This window comes from Parasteatoda tepidariorum, chromosome 3 (assembly GCF_043381705.1).
Source record: "Parasteatoda tepidariorum isolate YZ-2023 chromosome 3, CAS_Ptep_4.0, whole genome shotgun sequence".
In the NCBI taxonomy this organism is placed as follows: Eukaryota; Metazoa; Arthropoda; class Arachnida; order Araneae; family Theridiidae; genus Parasteatoda; species Parasteatoda tepidariorum.
The window spans coordinates 63042126-63064320 of NC_092206.1; the positions used below are offsets into that span (position 1 = coordinate 63042126).

Genomic DNA, 22195 nt, shown 5'->3' on the forward strand with positions numbered 1-22195 from the left:
ATATGCACTATAACCATATCGATGTAATTCAACTTGTTGATGATAACCCAAAACTTTTCTCTGAATTCTAATCAATGCAACTCTGAATTAAATATTTTACTCAATAAATGCAGTAAAGAGAAAATGAATGGTAAAAACATTTTCGCTTTTGCATAACAATAATGAAAAAAAAATAGTAATGCACAAAAACACAAAAACAGCACTCCATAAAATTCAGAATGATATGATTTTTCACTATATAATACAGTAACAACATTTTATTTTTTAAGTTACAATAATGAAAAATAGAAAATAATACACTATGTAAGAAATTCTAAAAGCAGCATTCAATAAAGTGCAAAGTGATTTAAAAGATCTCTATCTTAACTTCATGGAATATATACTTATTAAATCTGGATATTTATATTCAGTATGAACTCAAAGTAACCTAACGCACTTTTTGAATCAATAAAGCATGCGTCACTTATAAAAAAATCGACATATTTGTTTGCAAACGTAAAAATAAATAGGCATTAAGATCAGGTATTGTATATAATCATTAAAAATCCAACTTACATTTCTATGAAAATATAAAATAACCAGTAAAAAATAATATTTCAGCAATAAAAAATCTTAACTTAAAGAACGTAACAAGGCGTTAATAATGAAAACCATAAACAAAAAAATTAACAAATAGCCATAATTAATTATAATTGGAAAATAAATAAACCGTAGCCATTTCAGAATTTTCCTTATCCTATTATATCATTATCAATATTCATTATCAATATCAATTACTATATGTTTTTCTTTTCCCAGCCAAGAGAGAAGAAATTACACGAAAAATATTCCTTAGGAAGAAAACTAAAACTTTCTTCAAAATTGAACTATTTATTGGGCATATAGTAACATAAATAACTTGATAAAAGTAACAAGTTGATCTATCCTAATTTTTTAGATCCAATTATTTCTCAAAATAACTTATTTTTAACATTGTTTTTGTGTAAAAGATATTTTGAAGAGTTTAGAATAATTTTAAACAGAAAAGAACAAAATATGTACCCGAAATGAATATATATAGTTTGTCTACGGTAAGAACTCCCCCTACCAGAAAGTCAGGCACCGTCTGCTGCTGTGGAAACAAGAATAGTGCATTTCAGAGAGGATAGTTTCTTATCTTTAGCACTTTAGGGCTAACACAATAGACCGAAGAAAAAGATTTTCTTTCTATCGCCTACCCGAGCCAAAACCTATACTTAACAATGACCCCACACCCCTACTTGAAATAGTTATACCTCGTTACCATAGTCACCGCCATGGCTCCAGATGAATTGCTAGGGGAGTTCTTACTTTAGACAAACTATACCTTGTCGATCACTCCAAAGTCTAAAAGGTTTTGTTATGTTTCGGTAAATTTTGGCTCTCGACACATCAGAGAATGTTACACATAATATGTCGTAGCTCTCTAACGAATTTAAATGGAAGTAACTCTAGGTTTTAGTGCTTTAAGCAATGAACGTAAACTTCCGTGACTAACGGCACATGCTGCTCTTCATTGTTTTGATGTATAAGTATTTTCTTAATAAAGATTGCCTAAACGACTTCGAATTTAAAGTCACCTTTTAAAAGTTGTTTTAGTAACTTTTTAAAAAAAATTCTTGAAAATAAAAATCGGATATAAAATAGATGTCAGAAGAAAACCTCCTAAATATGGAATAAGAATACTCTGAGAAGTAGGTCTTTATTTTTAAATTTTTTATTTATTTCGTAATAATTTATTTTAAATTTATAAGAATTATAAGGAACACACTTTTTTTCGAGGTTTTTAGGAGATGGAAATGATTTCCCTTTAGTTCTATTTATCTTTTATCGTTTATTTTTATCTTTTTCCTGCTATTTTGTAGATTGCTTGGAATCTTGGTGTTAGTTGGTCTACGACTTTTATTCTAGTATATCTTGCACAAAGAATGAGCAGGATTGCTTGCTTCCCACCATATCATCCTCACTTTTATACCCAGACAATCAGCGGAATAAGTTCTGGACCATCTCGCCCAAAGGCGTTTCGACCCAATTTGCTACCAATGCCAGTGTAAGTTTTTACAGATATTTATAACCATTTTCAGCAACGAACCAGAAGAAATTCGTGCTTAACATTCATTATTGCAAATAATCAATTTGATTCACAATCCAGTCATTCACTGCATAAATAGATTAATCCCACTTTTTTTAAATCTCTTGAGTATCAAAATACTGGTTTCTATTATTACTTTTTATATTTACTAGAAGGCTCAACCTTCAGCTCGAGCAGCCATCCAACCCCATGCTTGTTTCTCATTAATCATTGTTTTTTTAAGTCAATATTTTTAAAAAAAAACAATGATTATTTTGTTAATAGAATATATATATAATTATTATAATTTGATGCAACCACATTTTCTATCGTAATCAAAGGAATGATTGCCTGCATTTGAAAAGTAATCAACTGTACTTGAAAAAAAAAAATTAAACTTAAAAAAAAATGTGTGATGTAATAAAAGGAAATTAAAGTAATTTTACTAGTTTGTGATATATAACAAAAATCTTATGTCATTATATTAACTTAAACGGGAAGCGAATTTTAACTCTCTTGAATTAAGTTATATTTTTTAAAAATTTCAATAAAAGTGTTACGATGATATACTTGGCAACATCTAACTTTTCCCTCTATCTCTTTTATTTATTTATTTTTCGTTATATTCTACATTAACTCAAGCATGTAGAATAAAAATTTCGAAAGTGATAAATAAAACTTTCTACAACAATGGATAAAGCGGGAAAAATTCTTGACAAAAGTACTTAAAATTGATATAATTTTCGAAAAACTTGGAATTTATGAAAACTTTGTTTTAAGTTCGTAAACAAAAATGAGCCTTTTTGCACTGTAGTTTCATTTCCACGGCCTGTAGAGTGGCTCAAATGATATTTTTTACTGCTTGTTCTACAGTTAATAATTCTTGAACTACATATCGAATGTTTTTTTTCATCGTACTTCCTGTGCATTTTTTTATGCACCATTGTGCTTTCAAATTTTTAGGACTTTTAATTTTTACGTAACGGAACAGAAATACAATGTAAAGTTGAACGCTCAAATTACGTAACGATTATTTAACATAGGAAAAGCACGATTATTTAATATAGGAAAATCAATAAATACATGATAAATTTTCCAAATAATGAAAATTAATATTTTTAAATGACAAAATTGCAATTAAAAATTTATACTATAAAGAAAATTTTTAAAAATAATGCACATTATTTCATTTTTCCATTTTTTGCTAATCACTTCGTATTTGAACAACTCAGTTGTTGAGCTTAGTCAATAAAAATGTTAATGAAATTTATAAAAAAGCGATCCCATTATTCTGTGTTCTTTTTAAGAATATGTCTTAATTATTTTGCCAAGTCAATAAAGTTTGGAGATCTCAGGGGATAATTACTTGACAGCCTTAATTGTTTTTTAATACTCATTCGTTTCAGAGGTACGGAGTAAATCGTCAAACTATTACTGACGCCAATTATGCTTAATTAATTTTGATAATAGGTTTTACTGGTTGTGATAGTAGATAATAAGTGGTGTGGTAATGGGTACCAAAAATACAATTATAAGGGCAGTAGTAATAGATTTTTTCCGACCTCTGAAGCAGATAAATATCGTATTTTCTGTTTGGTGAAAGGCTTTCAATGTTTTTAGTAAACACCTCTCACTATATCATAACTATATACTACTATTATAAATCTTCATTTCCTTATGAATTCTGAATATGTATTAATGAAAAGCTGATTTTTTTAAAAGAAATTTTCGTTTACGCATGAAATAAAAGTTAAAAATAACGCAAAATTACACTTTTTCATTTACCTTAAGCATTCAAACTATTTTTAAACTCACACAAATTGATAAACCTAAGTTTTGTCAAAATTAGCACAGTTTTTGTTAACTTACTAATGTTACAAAATTTTGAATTTGATTATTCTTTCTCAATTTAATTCAATGCAGACATACAATCGGCCCAAAAACATAGAAGTTTCTGAATAACTGATATTTTCAATCTGAAGAATAACATTTAAAACTTGAATGTCCATTCATAGCTCATTAACCATTAACATTAGTTAGTTACGAAATAAGACTTTGCCAAAATAGAAATTTGTCTCACAAGCTAAGAAATGGTGCAATTTATAGCCCATTCCATGTAATGAGAATAGATATGCGAACAATTCAAAAGCGCCTGTATTTCCTTACAGGCAACTAAACCATTCCGTCACTGCTTGCATTGCTCCTTTTTTAAAATAAAAATTGAGCTATGACTTTTCTAGAGCTGTTCTCTTTATTGCAGGTTCCCAGAAAAGACAGAAGTCATTGTGATAAATGATCACCCGGGACAATATCATCACCACCACCTCCACCATCATGTCCACAATCACGGCCATCGTCCGAACTCCGCACCAAATTTTAGACCGAATCACAGGCATACTCATATTCACAAGCCAGCCATCGATCTCAAGAAAAATCACAATCATATATTCTCTCATTCCTATAAGCCTTGGCCAACACCCAGGCATAACCCAACTGTAGTTTATCATCATCCTCAAGACCATTCCAATGAGCATGAGCATACCCATGTTCATTATGATTATTCACACAATGGCATTGGTGATTGGGAGCACCATGCGTCGAACATTCACAATTTCAGAGTGGATAAAAATAATATCCTCAACAAAGAAGGGAGTACGAACTTTAAACATATGGCGGTATTTAACAGAAATTCCGACTACAACACTCTAACAACAACCAGTCCAGATTATGAAAGTTACAGTTTAAGAAGCAGAGGACTTCCAAATAACAGCAGAAATCGCAATAAAGAACTTTATTTTCATAACAGTTTCAAACCAAGCTTAATTCGACCTACTGAAGCAAGCACTGTTACTTGGACGCCAAAAGATTTTGCGTTAATGCCGGGGAATTTCACTGTTGGAAGTTTGCTCTTTTAACATGTTGAACAATGTAAGAAATGTAAAGTACTACACTGTGATGTTGATTTTTGTTTTTGAATTTCAATACATAATTTTCAAAAGGTTGAAAACGTTTTTCTTTACAATTCAACAAATAATAAAAATTTATATAATTTTTCAAACTTTTTATAATTTTTTATTAATTTTGTTGACATCTTTACTAAACAAGAAGAAAATGTTAGTTCATTACAAGACCAATCAATTTCCAAATCACTCATCATCATTATAGTTGGTCAGACAGTCCAATGTGAGCCGATACCTTCCTCTGAAGATTTCTCTATGACGACTTCCGATTTATCTTCGATCTCCACTTCTTCTCATTAATTGCGAGATCACAACTATCACAACTATAAAACAATATTCTGCTTGCGATTTTTAAGTTCTAGGACTCCATCTTAATGGTTCGAGAGGGTGACTTCAAATGTGGTAATTAATTAGAGCAGACGATATTGTACGTTACGAAATCAGACACGAAAACGTACTTTGAATAAAATTCCTTTATTTCGGTGAATTCGGATTTTAAACCCCCAAAATATAAGGGGTAGCTGCAATCTGGAAAATATGTCCCAATAGTTTTATTAGGAGAGCTGTCCAAAGTTTAAATTTTTGTTAATTTTCCTTTTAGCCATATCTTGAGAAATAGTAAACGAATTCAAAAGCTTTTGCACAGTTATAAAATTCGTTTATTCAAAGATTATTCCATGAAGAGAAAAACTTTTAGTAAATATATATTTTTTTTGTTACTTTACTTAAGAATAGTCGAAAAAATTTTGAATTCTGCGATATACTGAACAGTAAGATATACGAATTTTTCGTATTATTTTAAAGAACAATTTAAGAAAGAATTTACGTGACAAAATACAAAATTTGAGCGAAATCGGTCAAATAGTTTCTGAGAAATCGAATTTTAAATATACGACTTTTTTAAAATTTCATTCAGTTCATCCTTCCGAAACTTATTTATTGAGTCCTAGAACAAATCAGTAAAGTTTTTGAAAAGAAATTCAAAACAATTTAGTCAGATCATTAGATCATAAGTTATGCAGGGTGGTTCGTTTATTTTTGCACACTGTACATTAATGCAAAATGTTCGAAAATCAAATAAGAAGGCAGCTTTATAATTTTATATAAAATTTTGACTCGAAATATAAAGTTTCATAATCTCAAACAATGTCTGAAAATCTAAAAAAGTAATTGTACAATATAATTACTAAAATATTTGCAAATCATAAATTTTTAAATTAAAAAATAAATGTAGTATTTTTCTTCTGGGTATTTCAGAAACATTTTATGCAAAAAAATATATAATGAAACTAGTTTTTTAACAACAACACTCTGTTACAATTACGATCTTAACAAAAATTTATATTTTTCAAAAACTTATTCAACCTTATAATGACTGCTTTCATTTTCTTTTTTTTATTCCTAGAACATTTATTTATTCTTCTTTTTTATACAAAAATCACTTCTTCTTTAAAATATTGTTTGACATAAAATGAGTTGACAATTATTTGCCATCAGGTGCACGCATTTCCGTTAAAACCAAATTATATTTTTCTTCTTCTACTTGCTCTATTTTTTTTTTTTAACTTTTTTTNTTTTTTTTTTTTTTTTTTTTTTTTTTTTTTTTTTTTTTTTTTTTTTTTTTTTTTTTTTCTGTTAAGTTTTAGAAGACTACATCAACTAAAGATTTAAATAATCATCCAAATCCAGTTTGTTTGTTTCTCATCTTAAACATTTGGTAAAAAAAGAGTTGATGAAAATATTAAATTTATGCGTTTATATACTCTACAAATATATTTGTTTTTCTAGCAGAAAGGAAGGTGTTTGTTCGATGAGAATTACATAAATAAAAATGATAAATATGTAAAATTATAAATAAATAAAATTGTAAATAAATAAAATTATAAATAAATAAAAAATAAAATAAAAGATGAGAAAAACTACCATGCATCCAGTGAGATGGCATCGGAATGTTACTAAAAATAAGTGAGAATGTGCATAACTATAATTTAGTCGATTGTCCAAACAAAACGTCAATATTTGGCCAATCAAAAAAGCATCTTATTTCACAACATGTTGTTCAACAGGCAAAGCTAAACATACACACATGGATTTCTATTTTTGTGAAATAGTGTTTATTGAAATATGTTATATTGTGAATAGTGTTATTTTGTGAAATAGTGTTAGTGTGAGTAGTGTTATAGAATGGATTCCTTAGTGTTTCTAAACACTTTACTGCCAATTTAAACCTTTATGTTCCCTTGTGACTGAATTTTCTTTGAGAAGTGCGCGTACTCACTCTTAAGAAGTATTTCTACAAAAAAACTTTTAGAAATTGATTTTTTTTTTCTATTTTTGCATAATCTAAAAATATTACAAATAAATTATCATCCATATCCAAGAGGTCGTGGGTTCGATCCTCGCCGGCCGAAGACTCCCCATGTTGTAAATGGTGACTGATGCACGTTAAATCTGTCGAGTCTCAAAGTCCTCCATGTTCCCACAACAAATCAATACCTCTGGGGGTACTGATCCAGGAGTTTCCTTGTCTTCTGGTTTGGCTCAAAATTACAAGGCAACGGAGTTGAACGTAAGTAGTCGTAAACCCATGAAATTGGGTCGGCTGTTCAACGACGGTTATAAAATAAAATAAATTATCATACATATCTTACGAATCAAACACTTTAAGTATAGACTTTCAGTGTTAACTCACGCAATTTTAGGTCAAAATATTTCGAAACCATATTTCAAAGCCAGCTGGAATGTTCTTTTTACGAAACAAAAATGGCAAAATCAAGTTGTTGTCAATCATAGTTGTGAATACATTCAATTTTCGTTTCACCCATTCTCAAGTCAAGCAGTCAGATTTAAAAATTAGTTCTAAATAAGTTTTTAAAAAATTAGAACCAAAAACTAATGGTATTACTGTTATTATTATTTTATTTTATTTATTATTTTATTTTATTTATTTTTTTATTTCATTTCATTTTATTTTATTGTAAAATCAGAATCAGATCTTTTGCAAGGAATATACACTTTTACTCTGCATATGGCCTTTATTCCCTATTAATCAGACCCTGATAGAAAACTATTTGCAGTAAAAATTATAATACACCGAAAAGCCATTACATTATGACCACCCTCCATCTATAACAATGGGCTCGCCCAGGTTTTCATGGTTTCTCGCCCAGGAACAATGTTTGGGGCACATTAGGACCCAAAATCCTCATAGAACAATCCCTGACGTCTGTAAGCTACTTGAACATAGTTGCAGACCAGGTTCACCCATTCATGGCAACAGTTTTTCCTGCAGGGGATGGTGTTTACCAACAGGATAATGCACCAGGTCATAAGGGTCGAATCGTTGAGTAACATTCCACTGACTTTCAAGTCATGTCTTAGTCCCCAAATTCACCTGACCTTAATCAAATAGAGCAACAATTCAGCTTGAGACATATTTCATGTTTCTACAGACTATATTGAAATAAGAAAGTTTATCTATTCAACAGGACTACAAAAACTATGGATGATATTTAATTTGCCTCTCGTAATTTAGATATGAATAAATGATTTTGTTAAGATTCTCTGCAACACAAAATTCTAGAAAATGGTTAACCCTTTGACACAGAATTTTTATTGATTACATTTTTCATAATTTTGTATTAATTCAGGTCAAAATAAGTAAACAATATTGTGCTTAGCATTTAAATAATTTATGGTTGCGAAATACAGCATGAAACATTGGTGTCTTTTTCTGCGTTAAAGGTAAATTATTCACAACACGGCTGACCACCTAACAACAGTTCTTGAAATTTGCACTTATTAGAAGCTATTTATATTTAAAAGAAACAATTATTCGTCATTGGAATTTCTTTACATTTCAAAATCAATCATCGACAAATTTTCGAAAATGAATGAACTACTTTTCAAAGTACTTTTTTGTATTTTATATTTTAGTACAAATATAATACCGATTATCTAACAGATTTCTTTAGTATTTGTTAAACTGTTTTTTATAGTTAAAAAACTATTTAAACCATTATTAACACTTTATTAAACAAAATATATTTTTGCTTGAAATTAGAATGTCAAAAAAAAAAACTATTTACAAGGGACACCGGTGTCACATCTGCGTCAAACGTCTAAAGGTTTCACTAGAAAAATTATTTTTACAGCAATATTTTAAAAATGCCATACCTTTATTTCAATTAAGTTGCAAATAATAATAAGTGTTTTCACTTTCACGGCATGAAAATTACCATAACTTCAATACATAATAGCTTTTTCTGTTTACATAAAAACGATTTTATTTATGTAGCAGTATTTGGAGCATTCAAAACATTACAAAAGAGGAAATCGTGCATTACCTGGGAAGAAAATAACGCAATTTACTCACATTCAGTGAGTGATGGTCATTAAAACGCGAAAAGTTAATGTTTGGCTAAATTTCTTTTTTCATTCTTTCATTTCCTAATTCCGAAGGCATCAATTCTTAATGCGGGTATTTACTCTCATTTTTATTGCTGTAACTTTTAACCGTGATAATTCTTACATTCAGTGGAGGTTTTTCCATTAAAAACAGAGTTATTAACTGTGCCATAGAACTGGAGTACGACACGGGTTATTCAAAATTATATTAATTTCTAAATGGATAAATAGATTTACGAAAAAAAATCAAGCAATAACAAGGCTTACAATTAAGACTTACAACAATGAAAATAAAATCCAATAAATAAAGAAACACATATTTTAACTAAAGCTAATAAAACTCTTAATTATCATCACGGCATTAAAGAAATATCAGGCTAAGACTAATTTTTAAACTGTAATTTGCTTACATTTTAGTTAGCTGAATACCCGTTCTTAGTATTATACGGATTGTAAAAAAGTAAACAATCAATATATTGTTACAGAACAGCACTACGAAATCATGCACAAAATTGACAGACATATATCAACACAGTGAATAAAGCTAAAACGATTGCATTTTTTATTTATTATATTCTATCCGTCTCGGTTGCTTTACATTATTATATTTTATTTTATTTTATAACCGTCGTTGAACAGTCGACCCAATTTTTGGGGTTACGACTAGTAATGTTCAACTCCGTAGCCTTGTAATTTTGAACCCAATCCAGAAAACGAGGGAATTCCTGGATCAAGTATTGGGAGAAATTTGCCTTCGTGGAGGACTTGATGGAACAAACCCGCATTTGCGTTGCATGGACAGGAAGACCACAAGAACCTCCCACGGTTTGCCTAACGGCAAAGGGGACTCTAACCCATGATCTGTCTACCACTGAGGATATTTCACGTCAACACTGTGGTCGGTGCAAGCCAGATGCGGAATTCGTATCAACTAGCTATAGCCGGGATTCGAACCCGGTTCACCTCATTGGAAGGCGAACGCTCTATCCCCTGAGCCATCGCGGCTCACGTTGTTATATTTTATTATATTCTATATCCGTCGTTGAACAGTCGACCCAATTTTGTGTTTACGACTACTAATGTTCAACTCCGTAATCTTGTAATTTTGAACCAATCCCGAAGACAAGGAAACTCCTGGATCAGTACCCCCAGAGGTATCGATTTGTTATGGGTACATGGAGGACTTTGAGACTCGACAGATTTAACGTGCATCAGCCACCATTTACAACACGGGGAGTCTTCAGCCGGTGGATATCGAACCCACGAACTCTTGGACATGAACCCAGCGCCTACCGACCAGGCTATCCCGGCCCTACGTTATTAAATTAAGCAAAACACGTTTTTAGTAGTTCCTCCCACTAGAATAAAGGACAACTGTATTGAATATCACTTAGCATTAGTTGTTGATGCCAACTGATGATGTCAAAATTCATCTCAATCAGGCGATTTTCTCCGGTACGTATTCCTTTAAAGGGGCCATAAAAAAAACCTCTTTCCACAGTATCTATAAAGCTTTCAAGTATTGATACAATTTTAATATGTGTCAAATATGCTAACATGATACTGTGTTCCTGTATTAGTACATTTCGTACCTTCTAAAACTGAATTAATTACCTTAATACCAGCAGTGCTTATTATCAAAATTAACTAAGCAGCATTGGCGTCAGTGAAATAGCGATTTTATACGATAATAATGAATGACAATTATAATATTTGTTGAATTTTTACGTTTCTCCAAAACTCACTGTCAGGTTTAGAGGTCTATAAAGAACAGATAGACATCAGGCAGGCAGGCATCCATTTTTACATATATAGATAAAAGAAAGTGTTATCAAGACAAAAGCATGACTGACCTACAAAAATAAGTAAAGGGCTTATAAGTTTCGACGAAAGCAAATGTAACATGATCTAACAGCGTGCAAGTTCAAAAGCTAGGGAACAAACACATTTTCGCAGAGATCTCAAGAATAGTGAACCAAATTAAGTGAAATTTTGTATGAAAATGCCGTAAAGTATGATAAAAGCGATAGTTACAAAAAGGTAACGGAAGGAACTCAAGACTATAGTTAAAATAAGGAGGTTAAAATTCCACCCTACTTTCTAAATTTCAGAACTCAAACACAAATAGTTCTGGAGTTATAATTGAGACACGCGCAGCAAACTCTTTCTTTTATTATAATACATAAAAATCCAACCAAAATTATCTATACTTAATATCCAGATGCTATCTTCCCAACTGTAAGAATTTAAAAGACGTCAATCATTAAGTGCTACAAATTCTTTAACATCAGTATTTAATACCCAGGGGATGTCTCTTCTGGGCATAAAAAGTAAAAAGACATCAATCATTAAGTGCTACAAATTTTTTAACATCAATATTTAATACCCAGGGGGTGTCTCATCTGGGCATAAAAAATAAAAAGACATCAATCATTAAGTGCTACAATTTTTTTAACATCAATATTTAATACCCAGGGGATGTCTCCCTGGGCATAAAAAATAAAAACGTCAGTCATTAAGTGCTACAAATTTTTTAACATCAATATTTAATACCCAGGGGATGTCTCCCTGGGAATAAAAAGTAAAAACACATCAATAATTAAGTGCTACAAATTTTTTAACATCGATATTTAATACTCAGGGAATGTCTCCCTGGGCATAAAAAGTAAAAACGTCAGTCATTAAGTGCTACAAATTTTTTAACATCAATATTTAATACCCAGGGGATGTCTCCCTGGGCATAAAAAGTAAAAAGACATCAATCATTAAGTACTACAAATTTTTTAACATCAGTATTTAATACCCAGGGGATGTCTCCCTGGGCATAAAAAGTAGAAAGACATCAATCATTAAGTACTAAAAATTTTTTAACATCGATATTTAATACCCAGGGGATGTCTCCCTGGGCATAAAAAGTAAAAAGATATCAATCATCATGTGCTACAAATTTTTAACAGCAATATTTAATAACCAGATGGTACCTGAATATAAAATTTTAAAAGACGTCAAATAATAAATGCTACAAACATAGTATACAGCATCAAAGAATTACTTCTATATTTTACGCCATTCTGCCATTTTTTGTATGCCACTTTCAATTCATTAGAATAAAAATGCGCCACTCTTTGTTTTCTAATTATTTTTATTTAATTAACTTTTTAATGAAATCATGTCAAATTAGGTGTTAAAGGTGGTAATTATGTTTTTTGCAAAAGGACTCTAACGATTAACGCCGGAAGTCACAACTTTCTTTTTCTACATAGAAATTCACTGGAGCGAAAAAATTAATGATTCATATATAAATGCCAGTGGCTAATCTTTAACCATTTGGTTGCCACCCATCCATGTAAACAGCTTCCTAACCGTGGTAAGTTCTACAACCTAAGATATTAAATTAAAAATTAAATTGAATCGACAAAAATTGAATTAAATTGAAAAAAAAATATGGCATTTAATATTTGCAATTTCATAACGTGAGAAATTATTTCAAAAATGAAATAAAATGGGCATATTTTGATTTGCAAATATGATGGAAGGTCTCATGTTCCTTTTTTTCACAGAAACTTTTAAATACAAAAACTATTTACGCAATTTTCCGTAAATAAATGTAGGCAATATAAATATCAATACCAATTATAAAAGATTTTTATTGATACATTTTTAAGAATAACCATAAATTCACTTGCTATTTATGTAAATTTTTTAACAGATTGCTTCCCTTATCATTTAATGTTTTGAATTTTTTTAAATTCAGCAAAACCCTCAATGTATAGATTCTTTTCCTGGAATACAATAATTATAGTTTTTAATGTAATCGAATTTTTTCCAATGCAACAAAACTAAAGTGTATATTTAATTCTGAAATTCAGTGCTTAATCGGTAACAGTACATTCTTAAAAAATTTTATTCAATATAAACTTAATTGAGGAATAGGAAATTTCGAAGCTGAGAAAAATAAAGAACATTTTGTGAAGGAATAGAAAATTTTGCTTAAAGACAAACGTTTTGTAACTAAATTTTCTAATTATAAACAAAAATTCAGGCTTCTAAACATCCGAAACTATTATTAAGATTAATTTTTTGCTGCGAAAATAATAAGTTCCAACGATGCAATGTTAATCTTACTTTTAGCCATTTTCTTTTGTTACTAACTTATCTGGCTGTCAAACTAACTTAAATCTATCTCTGATTTATTTTTATAACAATAAGAAAATTATTAATTTTTAACAGGTATGTTTGTAACTTTATTACTTAAAAACGTTTTTATTTTTCAAAATAAAAGTGAAATATTGTTTTGAATACAGTTTTTGAATACAGTTTACAGTTTAAACTTAATATTATGTAACACATCTTCCCATAAATAGAATCGTTTCGAACTGATTCCAATTCTATTTCGGAAAAATTAGTAAAAATTAATTAGCAGTTGTTTATTAACTTTTAATTTTGATAAATAAACATCAGATCACTTTAAATTACATATTTCTTTCTTCTTTAATTATTTTTTATGCATCGCTAAGCAAAAAATATCTTCTATCCACTTCAAATGATATTTTTAAGTAAACCGAGTTATTGTGACTTAATAAATAAAAATAATAATAAATAAAAAATATATATAATAATAAATTAAATCCTTTAAATTCCTCACTCCAGTACCAACCATTGCATTTTGTTAGAATACAGCAATTACAGAAAATTATTAATCAAGCAATTTTAAACCAACATTATAATCGTGTTTATTATTGTGTAAAGATTATGTTTTACAGTATTTTTTCTCCTAATACTCATTAAAAACATATAACAAATTTGAATATAACCAATGAACTTTCACTACATATGCAAATCCTCTAAAATATGATGTTCAAATTCTAAAGCTTATATTTTCAAATTTCTTGTCTAAAATAATTTCAAGAGATTAATTTTTAAAAAATACTAGTACAATAACTAAAAATTAAAAAATAATGTCTAATTTCATAATTCAATGGCAGTTACAGTTTAAATGCGTGTTCAAATACACTCAAAAATTTGATCAACTCTTTTAACTAACGTATTTTACTCTTTTCATTAGCTTAATTAACTCTTTTAATCAACAATTATTTAATTTAATTAAAAATTTCATTAACTCATTTCATTCTGGAAGAATTATGATCTATATAAACAAACTAGAGTATTTAAATGTGTATGAGTATCTTATACAAATCCGCGATTCTGAACCGATCCCCACCAAATTTAGTGTATATACACATTCAAAGACTCAGCGAATCTACTTTATCATCAGTTCGCGTGCTACATCCCGAAGAAAGAATTTTTCACCTGATTAGATAAATATTTCATAATACAATGAGTGATTAGCTTGCAGCTCTAATCAATCAAAAAAATTTGTTATCTCATACTCATATGAATTATTTATCTAACATTTCCTATGTTAGGTTATAACAAGTGAAATCAACATTAATAATTTCGCATGGGATTGAATACTCCGAATTCGTATTTTAAAAAGCATACGAAACCACGTGTTTCTTACATTGATACTTACATTTTTAAAGCGTGTTTCTATAAACTTAATTAGCGGAAACTCAATAAGAACATTCTAATGAATCATCATTCTCACGAATCACACATTCTTATGAATTATTTATCTTAGGTTTCCAATGTTAGGTTAGAACAAGTAAAATCAGCGTTAATATTTTCTTTAAAATGATGCTAAAAAATAGCATACCGTACAATTCAAAATTTTTTCGATCATTAGTAAATGAAATTATAAGAAATAAGAAATATTTACTGAAAAGTATTGTTCGTATGGGAGTTACCTTATGATAAACGAATTACATAATTTCGTGCAAAAATTTTTCAATTCGCTATAAAAATTTTCGTGATGTAGTGAAATACGCATTAAGTAAAATTAGCATCAAGTGGTGCAAGCCTTGGACAGCTTTCCTGACCAAACTATTGGGACCATATTCCCCATATTGCTGCTACCCCTTATATTTTGGAGATCAGAAATCCAAATCCGTCAAAAAAAGACATGTTTATTCATAGAAAGTATGCTTTATGTCTGATTATTAATTAGCATATTTGAGGTCACCCCAGAGCCGGATTATACCTTTCGTAGGCCCTAGGCATAGCCGTTTTTGGGCCCTCTCCTCCTTCCCCCACTCCTCCCTTCTTTTCAAAATGTATGCTAAAATTTTCTCGCATATTTTTTTTTACAATTTTATTAATATGGATTTTAATTTACAAATTTGTTTATCGAACTTTATCTGCAATACCGACATACTGCCGATATTGCAGTTGATATCGATAATACCATTATGATTAGTTCGATCGATAACTATGTAAACACTTAAAAAAATTTGTGATATATTAACAGATTTTTGCAAAAGTGATATTGAAAAGGGAGATGCTAAACATGAGGGAAGAAAATTGATTATTCAATTAAGTAATTTTGAAACTGCGTTTATGACCGTAATTTGGGAGCATGCATTAAAACAAGTTAATATGATCACTTTAGCTCTCCAGGAACCAGGGATAGAATTGTGCACAGTAGTCAAATTGTACGATAGTTTATTGCAACATTTTCAAAACATGCACACCGAAAAATCGTTCGACGAATTAGAATCGAAAGCACAAGTTCTTTTGCCGAATACTGAATATAAAATAAAGAGAACACGAAAACGAAAGAGATTTTTCGACGAAACAGAAGAACAAGAAGTAATTTCAAACTCGAATCCAAGACAAATGTTTTTGTCAGGAACGTATTACGCCATTTTAGATGTATTAATTTCAGAAATGACTAAAAGGCGTAAAGCTTACAGTGATTTGTACGATAATTTCGGTTTTCTTGTTCACAAAAATTTGTCAGAATCTGAGATTAAACTAAAAGCGCAAAATTTGGTGAAAATTTACTCATCCGATTTAGAGGAAAACTTTGTAGATGAATTTTTACTATTTTCAAATTTGTATGAACATAAATCTGCACAAGAAATGTTGAAGGCTCAAATTAAAGATAAACTTGTGAATACTTTTCCTAACGTTCACATTGCATTAAGAATATATTTGTCGATTCTTGGATCAAATGCAGAAGGAGAAAGATCTTTCTCCAGATTAAAATTGATAAAAAATTATTTGCGTTCAACAATGAATCAAGATCGTTTGGCATCGCTCGCACTTATGTCTATTGAATACGACATTTTGCGTAGTTTGGAATTCGACAGCATAATACAAGATTTCGTTGAATCCAAAAATCGCAAAAAAGTAATATATTAGATCATAAGATTCTGCAAAATAATTTATTACCGAAAAATATTATATTTTTATTTGTATCTTCATAATTTTGTGCAAAATACACTTGTTGTTTTTAAAGCTAAATTATTTTTGTCAACAAATTTTTTTCTACCAAGTTTTTTGTAGGCCCCTGAATTTCGTAGGCCCTAGGCACGTGCCTAGTCAGTGGCGTAGCGAGGGGTGGGCAAAGGGGGGTTACAATAGTTTCCTTTCCTCTCCAAACAGAATTTATCACCATATTATCACCAGAGAGAATTTATAGTCAATTAATATTACAAAATATTTCTGATTTGTTGGATTGCTATAATTTTAACTGGAACTAAGTTCAGGGTGACAATAAAAATTTTAAGCACTTCATGACCATTGCAAGCAAAATTTATAATATAGCTTAGTATTGACAGAAGGAATTTATCGTCAAACAAAATTTCGATTAATGCCCAAATAGTGCTTACCTTTTAGCTACAGTTCTGTGCTGAATAACAATACAAGTTTCAATAAGTTTCTTGGCCATTCTAAGTTGAATTTATTTTCATTTTATATCTGTAAAAATCTTGATCATCCTTCCAAATTATGACACTTTTCCGACTAGTTAAAATGTTCAATTTTCAACTGGAAATCTGCCTGATAACAATACAAGTTACAATTGTTTCCTGAATACTTGTAAGTAAAATTTAAGGCCATTTTATCGCCAATTGAAATTTTGACCGCTTTTTATTGTAAAGAAACTATCACGCAAAACTAAAATTAAGAAAATAATCTGGCTATAGTAAAAACTAGTTACTGCCGTTACTGAAGACTTTTCAGAAACTTTTCCCCGAGCGTACACTCTCATAACTCAGAAACTATTACATAAAACACTACGCAATTTTGCACACTTTTTGAGAAATGTTTCAAAACCATTTGAGATCTAACTTATAGTGAAGGAGCCATTAGTTTTTTAATTATTTTATGCCAAAGTTAAAATATTTATGCTGTACGTAATTCAGTTTATCAAAAACTATTGGAAAGAAAAATATTATTATTAATACACAGGCGTACACAGATACATCAATATGACAATGTTAGTACGGGATGATAAATCTTTCGTTTTAGGTCCGAAAATAATTTTCTTTTCTTTTTAGTCTACTTGTAAAACGATAATTTTTTTAAATTTTATTTCATTTTTATCGATTTAATTCACACGTCAATTTCCAGATGAATGTTTGAGACTCACAAACTGAAAGGTAGATGCGTTTAGCGAAAGGTAGATGCGTACTGAGTTACTAACGTTTCAGAAACTGAAAGAGAAATATGTCTTCGTTTAAAGTCTGAAATTTTTTTTAAAATTCTTTTTAAACTAGTTGTAGTACGTTTTTATTTATTTATTTATTTTATTTCATTATTTCCTTCCTTCGCTTTTCGATTCCTAGATAAATACTTAAGACTCAAATACTGAAAAGCAGATTTATTTACTGTTTTAGAGGCTGTAAAAGATGTTAATTCAGCAGACCGTACTAATTTGCGTGGCGTTCTACTTAACTTTACAATTAGTGTGCGTTGATGCTCATCATGGTGGTGGCGGCGGTGGCCTGGGAATACTTCTGGCAGCAGGTTTGGTTGCAAGCTTACTCCGTGGTCACGGACACACGTCACATCATCACCACGTTCATCCAGTGTATATTCCTATTCCGTAAGTATTCAAATTTCATTAATTTAAACTTATTTTAAATATTGAAAATTTTATACGTAGCTATTTGAAGCAACTTTAGAATATACATGATTCAGTTGTGTTAGTGAGTATTGTTTGAACCTAAAGTAAATAAGATAGGTAGGTAGGTATTTTATTTACGTCGCATAGAGCTGCACAATGGGCTATTGATGGCGGTCTGGGAAACATCCCTGGGGATGATCCGAAGACATGCCATCGCAATTTTGATCATCTGTAGAGGGGATGGCTCCTCTGCCTTTGTAGCCCGACGACTTGACCGCGAAGTCGAGCCACTTTACTGTAGAACAGTTTAGCGAGAACCGATACTGCTTACCCTCGGTCCCTATGCGGGCTGATCAAAGTGGTCACCCACCTGCTTACTGACAGCAGTCAGTGATGCTTGACTTCGGTGTTCTACTGGAAGCCGTGCTTTTACGAACAATCCACTGCGGGACAAAGTAAATAAGAAAAAAACTTTAGGTAATTAGTAGTTTTAGTGAATAGTAGTTCGAATAGTAATTTTGATCCTCTGCAAAGGGGAAGGTGGCCTGATTTGATAGCCCGACGAACTGCGAGCGAAGCCTAGTACTTTACAGTAGAACAATTCAATAAGACCAATACTGCTCAGCCTCGTCTCTTCGCAGGCAAATCAAAATGTTCCCCCACCAACTCACTGGCCGTAGCCAGAGCTGCGTGACTTCGGAGATCTACTTGGAACCGTGCCTAACACACAGTTCGCTTATAGACAAAAAAGAGGAAATATACGTGTAAATCTTTACACCACAATCACGGTATTATTTACCGACATATTAGTTTACAGAAACTTCGGAAACAGGAGTTAAAATATTTATGCTGTACGTAATTNTTCACAAAATAAAAGTAGCATGTTACTTCTCAATGGCTCAAAGAAATAAATACAAGTCAAGTTACGAGGTGAGTGATTCAGTTTTCACCGCTTTTTCTTCTCGTAGCAACAGTATCTGGATACATTTTCATCGAGGCAAAAATGTTCGCAAAGAACGAAACTGTTAAAAAACGCCGGTCATCATATGTAGTCTATTCTTCTGAGCCATACAAAGCTCAGTTGCAAAAAATGTTATTACCCCAAGCCAGAAAATACTTTATCGTTTGCTTGAAAATTTTAAAACGATTTCCAACTCTATTTAGGAGTACTAAATTAAAATTTAGAATCAATTTTATTTTTATCAAATGATTATAAAAAATCGTTTACGGCTTTAAACATAAAAAAAGCAAGACATTTTCCTAAAAAGAATTATATTTATTTAGGATGGACAGTCCTCTATTACAGTGGAACTATCCAAAAAAAAAATAAAAAATACTCTCTAGTATTAAAAAAGAAAAAAAATAGAATTAGTTCTGGTTGTATGAAGATTTATGCTTTTAAAAAATCAGTTATTTCAGAAAAAAAAATTTTTTTCACTAATCAAGTAAATAGTTTAAAAAGTGGTATTTTCATTTTTACTTTCAGAGTTAAACACCACAGTCATCATCATCCTCATGACCACCATCATGAAGAATATGGCCATCATCACAACCATCATGCAGAATATAGCCATCATTCAGATTACTGAGAGCCAATTTTGTTAAGTCTACTTTTTTCACTGTTATAAAAATCAGTAACTATTTAAACATTTTTAAATAAAATACCTATTCAGGCAAAAAAAAATTCCATCAACAAAAGAATGCTTCCTAATATTCAATAAGTTATACACACTTTAACTATAAAATAAAAAGAAAACATCTTACATAAACCTTATTTAAAAATAATAAAGTGCATTTCTAGTTAGATTTAATTTCATCACTAATGATATAAAGTTATATTTAATTTCATCACTAATGATAGATTTATCAGAATAATCTTTGAGAAACTTTGACTTCAAAGAAGCAATCTTCAGAAAAAGTCAGTTATCTGATATTTTTAACATTATCTGTAGGCTAAGACAAAATTATTGCTGTTAATCTGTTTCGACATGTATTTTAAAATAATTTTTATAGGTCACTGGTTAAATCCAAATATAATTATAATAAAATAAAAATTTGATCTGACACCAGCAGATGTAGTAGTAGTACACTGTTAAAGCTGCAGTTAATATATTCATTAATATTTTACCATTTGCACATGATCTGTTATATATTAATCAGCATACAGCTTTTGGTTTAACCCTAAATGCACCACGGTGAGACCAGCAGGCTAATTTATTAACAGAGTATATGTATATTTTAATGAATTGAAAAAATCCAAATTTTATCTTATATGAGATTACAAATATGAGATTGAACTTTCAGAAAAACATATGGGAGTCAAGTATAAATCTTAATTAGTCAGAAATATGCAATTTAAATAAATTGCATAAATAATAACTTATTGTATATACTTGTTAAAAAAAACTTTATTTAACATACATTTTATAAATGCAAACTTTGAATTTCAAAAAACTTTCATTTTAATGATCTCATTAACAGATTCAGCATAATACTGTCCTCTAAAAAATGAACTCAACATGCTTCCTCTTCCAAAGGAGCACCTTCTGTCAAGTTTAAAGGTAGAAATCTATGGTCGGGGCTACTATATATTGTGTGGCAAGACATACTTCAAGCGTAACCATGTATAGATGAAACTAAAATGTGGTTTGAACTAACTCAAACTATATGTTAAAGTTTGTACAAATAAGAAAGTTTTTAGACCATTATAAGACATAGGGGGTATCAGAAAAAAAATATTTTCACCAACCTTATACATTAATAAAATTTAAAAAATGTGTGCAGACCATATTCTATTACCCAGCTTGCATTTATCTCAAACTAAATTAATGGAGAAAATAAATTTTGCCACAAACATATTATGTCACACACTTGAAAGTTTGTAACAATAATAAGGGTTTTTTATTTTAACAAAGAATAATCTAAAATCTTGTAGGCATTATATCTTAGGTAACTTGAAAGAAAGTTTGTTTTCCTCATAAATATTTAAAAAAATATCTATTTACTTAGAACAGAACTATATAATACAAAATAATCAGTCATATCAAATACAAAACTGTACAGCAACATATATCCACATCTTACTAAAACATTTGTGCAAGATATTATTTTTTGTTTCAGCATTATTAGTGTAATACAAAACTTGAAGCTTGTTTTAAAAATAAAAAATGCATTACATGCAAGTGTATCGGTAATATTCTATCACATGTTTCGAGCATACTGAATTTCATCAAGTGTATTTAGTTCTGAATATCATTTATGGCTAAGGAGTTCTACTCTTAATCTGGTCAAATGTGTCTTGTTTTCGGTGACAGAGTTGATTTAAAATTCACTCAAAAGGTCACAGAACACTTATCAGCCTTGTATTTATTATAAAAACCCAATAGATATGCCATATTTAGATATGCCATTTTATAATATATTTTATCTCTCTTTGTGTAAGTTAGGTGTTTTGAAGAAGTTAATTCAAAATTTTATTATTAGAAATGCTTGGGCAAACTCAAAAGATCTATCTAACTTCTTATCTATTCAAAAACATTATAAAATAGCAATAGGAATGATCACACATTTTTTAATGATTTAAAAAGACCCATTAGAACAATAATTGCTTCATACGGTCAATGTCTGTAATTAATAAAACTCTTAATTATCTGAATAAAAAATTCATTATTTAAGTTGCTAGATGTCCTAAAGAGGGAAAAAACAATGCAAAATGTAATTAATTCCTTTTTTTTTTTCAAAGGAACCACATAAATAAACAGAAAAGTA

General features: G+C 29.9%; 1 protein-coding gene and 1 long non-coding RNA gene across 2 annotated transcripts in view; one reads left to right on the forward strand and one right to left on the reverse strand.

Annotated features, from left to right (window-relative positions):
• Positions 1-17668, reverse strand: part of LOC107456278 (cytosolic carboxypeptidase 1) — a 169935-nt gene extending 152267 nt beyond the window's left edge. Inside the window, exon 1 of the mRNA XM_071178727.1 lies at positions 17190-17668. The gene's annotated coding sequence lies outside the window, so the exon portion shown is untranslated. The remainder of the gene's footprint in view (positions 1-17189) is intronic.
• Positions 17669-19149: 1481 nt separating this feature from the next.
• Positions 19150-20111, forward strand: LOC107456285 (uncharacterized). Its single transcript, XR_006224712.2, has 2 exons — positions 19150-19357; positions 19914-20111. It is a non-coding gene; the product is annotated as an uncharacterized lncRNA (long non-coding RNA).
• Positions 20112-22195: the final 2084 nt, after the last annotated feature.